We start from the raw sequence: 5,054 nt of genomic DNA, 5'->3' as shown, positions 1-5,054 counted from the left end.
TTACTGGGAATTTACTTGGAATTTACTAAGTAATTTACTGAGAATTTACGGGGAATTTACTGAGTAATTTACTAAGAATTTGTTGGCACTACTACAAAAACAGATAAAGATCACACTTTTTTGGTGTGATGTATGTCATTTAATCACACCTTTTAAGTTTTATTAAAGTGTGATCTTTGGGAGTGTGATTAAACATGGTCATTTTTAATCACACTTCCAAAGATCACACTTAAAAGGTGTGATCTAAATGTTTTTAATCACACTTAAAAAGTGTGATTAAAAATGGTCATTTTTAAATGTGATTAAAAATGACCATTTTTAATCACACTTTTTAAGTGTGATTAAAAACATTTAGATCACACCTTTTAAGTGTGATCTTTGAAAGTGTGATTATAAATGGTCATTTTTAATCACACTTTTTAAGTGTGATTAAAAACATTTAGATCACACCTTTTAAGTGTGATCTTTGGAAGTGTGATTAAAAAGAGTCATTTTTAATCACACTTTTTAAGTGTGATTAATAACATTTAGATCACGCCTTTTAAGTGTGATCTTTGAAAGTGTAATTAAAAATGGTCATTTTTAATCACACTTTTTAAGTGTAATTAATAACATTTAGATCACACATTTTAAGTGTGATTAATAACTAATAAAATCTGTAATAAAAAAAGGGTTCGACATATTTAAAAAATAATCAATATTATTTTTTTATGCACATTTGAAGAATGTAATACACACTATATACTATATTTTGAATCATAACCACATATTGAATAGAATAACGTCATATATTTCATAAATGAAAATTAAATATTCAAAAGTATATACAAAGGAATTAAATTATAAAAAAAATTAACTGTGCTTACATATATTAAAAAATGAAAAAACTTAAAAAAACTAAGTTCTTTAATTCTTGGACCATATTTTGCATCTCTCCAAAAAATTTCTGACCTGAAAAATAAAAACACAAATTAATCCAGAAACCGTTGATGCATATGAATAAACTAAAAAGTTAATTCAACAAACCAAAATAGGAACATTAATTATTTCTACTTGATCTTAATCCTTTTGGAAGTAACTTCCCTGTTAACAATTAGATGCCATAGCAGCTCAGTGTCAATGACATTGTAATTAGGAGGTCACTAATGAGCACAGTATTTATAAATGATAAATCTCAATACAGCTTGTGTACGATCTTTTTGTAAAGGTATATTATTATTACTGTTGAACCATAATTCTAGGTACCCATAAATAAATAAAAACTCAAGAATTTACTCCATTTTTTTTTGGGGGGGGTGGGGGGGGAGGAGGGAGAGTACATACATTGCAGTTACTATTACCAGCAGTAGCAGGTTTTGGAGAAGCAGAGGCTGTATTTATGAAAAGAATTCATCAGAGCTTCTAAATACACTCGCTTATTTTCTCTCTACACTCCCTATATGCATTGTATATCTTGTATGTTACAAAGAAAAATTTGTGAATATAGGTGTAGAGATAAACATGGTGGGTGTGTGGTGGGTTTAGAAACTCCCAATTGCATCATTAAAACGAGGATTATGTGTATATATATGTTGTTGACACTAATTAATATTCCTAACACTCTGTTCAAAAATAAAATGAAAATGAGAGCACACATAATCAACAAAACTTGTTACCACAGTTGTGAAAAAGCAATAATTGAGAGAAAATTTTCAACTTCCACACCAATCAATTTTTTCTAAACACAAATCAACAAATAAATACACAATTTAGTGGACAGCCCAGAAAAATCTAAGATTAACAAATATTGATGCACAAGTTGTCAATAAAGGACCACCCATATTATAAACACCCAAATTCAAAGATTCAGGTTGGTAGGTAGGCCAAACATAAAGCATGAACAATATTTTTCATGCTGTAAAAGAGAACATTCTGATGTATCTTTTAAAGCAAAAGATTAAATTTATGTCCTAACACTGCAATCTTTTAACTGAAAGATTCAAAATAGCACAAAGCAAAAAAATACAGGGAAAAAAAAATTACAAAACAACAACAACGAGGAGCTTTGAAGCCAAGCAGAACAAATTAATGATACTTACTAGTTATCATCCCAGCCCACCACCAAGGTTCCAACAAATATGAGTACCCCCCTGACCCTGAACAAAATGACGACACGATGGTTACAATAACATAAAAGATTTATATACACATCTCCACGCATATATGTTCATGTAAGTACTTCTATGTCTTTTGATGGGCATATGTATATATATACACTATCTATACTATATTATTATATAAAGTGTATAAGTCAGTTGATGTGAACACTTTCTCTGTCACGCCTATTTGATTTTTCAAAAATGCCTACAACAATTGGTAAGTTTAAAAATTGTCATGTGAAACTAATTCAGAAATTTAAAACTCTATTCATCATCTTCGTTCATAAACTATGTATCTTTGCACAAGCATTGTGTGTACACTCAAAGGTTCTACAAAGACCAAAATAATAAATAGAGCACCAAGTTTGGACTTCTAACCCTGTATGTCATCCATAATCACCAAGAAGAAGAAAGCACGGCGCAAATTCATATTGTTTACCTTTCACATGTCTTGGTCCATTATGCTTCTTGTGGGGTAGCAGCTTCTTAACATTGTAATGCCAGTGATGATAGTCAAGAGCATGAAGGACACCCCGCACGCAGCCCGGCTGATTATTCGCAATTTGCTCATCAGCATCTTCGGTCCACAAGTGTTTTCCCATTTACAACACTACAAGCAAAATCCTTGAAAACTCACTTGCTAAAGGAATTCAGTGACTATCTTCTTCAATCTAATAGACATAATTAAGAAAATACCATGTAAATAAATATGTTGATTGCCTAGCATATGAAATTCAGAAAATAAATTCCAAATTACTAGCAGCTCAAATCACATAAAGCTTGTCAAAAATCTTAGACAGAACAAAAATCAAACACCATGTGAGCAAGGCTTTGACACAACCTTTTCAGGTACCTTGTACAAAATCCAAGCAGCAGCATCACTTATTACAAAATACCCATGTCTAAAAATGGCAATTTTTTATTTCATTTTTCAATTATTTTTTCGTTGTTGGAAATTGCCTGTAAATTTATACAATTACAAAAAATTCTGGCAGTATGCTTAGTCAACCCAAACGAAAAATTCTTCATCAGTTCTTCAATATCATTCATGATACAAGCAAAACAGGAAATCACAAAGATCACGAGAATTGAGTGAAAAGGAAAAATGTTGGGAACTTCTTTCTTAAGTACAGCGTTGGAATAGGACTTTTGAAAGAATAGAAAAGTTGTTATTCAATTTTTCAAACCAACACTTTATTTAAACTCTGTTTTATTCCATGAAAAAGCCAACTTCAGTTCAGCAAATGAGTGACAACTGAACCATGTTAATGGCAGGGCAAGTTTCTATATCATAGATTCATATTGAAATAATTGACATACCGAGATAAGATAAACGGCACCACAAGCAAGAAGCATGTAGCTTGCTATGTTTTGGAGAAGAATGAGCTCCTTCCGTTCCCCAGAGTCCTCAGGGTAAGTTCTTGTCATCACTGCAACATTGAAAGTAACAATAGTGACCTATGATTCACAAACAGAACTAAAATTTCACTAAAATGTCCGATTGTTTCACTGAAAGTTTCCATCAATGATTAAATAGTTTCGTGATAATTCAGTTCTTTTTTCTTTTTCCTTTTCTTGGTAGTGATAATTCAGTTCACATATAGCTTCTTACAGCATCTCCAGCAAGGCTAGTTAAAATAGCTATTTAAAACTTCACTTTACTATTTTAGCTAGTCATTTTTTTAATATACACTCCAACAAGGCTATCTACTTTAGCTATCTTCTATTAAAATATTCTTATACTTTCACTACCTTCTTTCCAATCTAAAAAAAAAAAAAAAAAGAACTAACTTCTTTTGCAGTGCTGGAAATAGGAGCAAACCATATATTCACAATTGAAAAAATTAAGAATAAAGCAGCTGGAAATAGGATGCTCATCACCACTTCATTCATCAATTCCATGGCTGAATCAACATAAACCCTCAATTTCTTGTGTTCCATTGCTTTTGCAGTGCTGCTCATCACCACCATCATCACCACCATTAGTCCAATTAATGATATGATTAAAACATTATAGATGGGGAATTAAGTTAAATTTACCTTTCTAAAAGCTGCACCTTTTGCTTAGGTTTTGTCCCATGGATAACTTGAAAGGAGGAGCTAACAATCTCTTCTATGTGAGCTGATTGCAGAAGCCTCAAATCTCTCCTCACCTAACATCACATGAATATGATAAACTAAGATTAAAAAGACAATTACATGCATTACATATATTTATGTACCTATTTGCACATATTTGCTCATAGGGAATAACAACCTTTAGAAGGTACTGAAAATATGAGCATCGTCGGTGCTGATTCTTGTTTTTGTATACAATTCGATCAACAATTTCAATCTCTGAACCCATATATTCACCTGTTCAGGAATATATTGCACCAATGTGACCAAACACAAAGCTAATTTCCTTTAAAGAAAAGAAAAAGAAAAACAACAACAGATATTGATGTCAACTGAAATTGGAATAGGTTCTAGTATGAGATCAGTTCATCTAAATATGAACTATAACACTATTTTTTCTCTTTTTTTTCCTTTTCTTCTAATGTTCTAGCAACAAACTCTCTCTCTCCCTCTCTCTATATATGTATATATATATGAATTTGAGTGTATTTGGGTTCTGCTCTAATGAATGCCAAACAGGGATCTTTTCATCTTAGGGGGCAATTGGTAATGCTACTTTTCATTACAAAGCAATAAGCCCCACAAAGTAGAGTAGCAATTAATAAAGAAAACGTAAAAGAAAGTATTTTGGACACATAATTAACAATTTACAAATAGAATTTAAAAAAAAAAAAAGGTCAATGTAATAAATTAAGGCATCAGCAGATTGAGGAGGAGGAGGAGGATGTGAAGAACCATTGGACCTGCCAGAGGGAGCAACCAGAATGGTTAAGCCAATCGAGGAAGCGAAAGGCCTGG

The 5,054-nt window shown here is 31.7% G+C and overlaps 1 long non-coding RNA gene across 1 annotated transcript; it reads right to left on the bottom strand.

The window, feature by feature from the left end:
• Window positions 1–776: 776 nt before the first annotated feature.
• Window positions 777–3,588, bottom strand: LOC145796644 (uncharacterized). The gene is made up of 4 exons (XR_014337129.1): window positions 3,459–3,588; window positions 2,578–2,809; window positions 2,079–2,135; window positions 777–951 (listed from the first exon to the last, which is right to left on the bottom strand). It is a non-coding gene; the product is annotated as an uncharacterized LOC145796644 (long non-coding RNA).
• Window positions 3,589–5,054: the final 1,466 nt, after the last annotated feature.

The sequence above is a fragment of the Camellia sinensis genome, chromosome 8 (assembly GCF_055761805.1).
Source record: "Camellia sinensis isolate YWXY chromosome 8, ASM5576180v1, whole genome shotgun sequence".
Lineage (NCBI taxonomy): Eukaryota > Viridiplantae > Streptophyta > Magnoliopsida > Ericales > Theaceae > Camellia > Camellia sinensis.
This window is presented reverse-complemented; position numbering and strand designations above follow the sequence as displayed.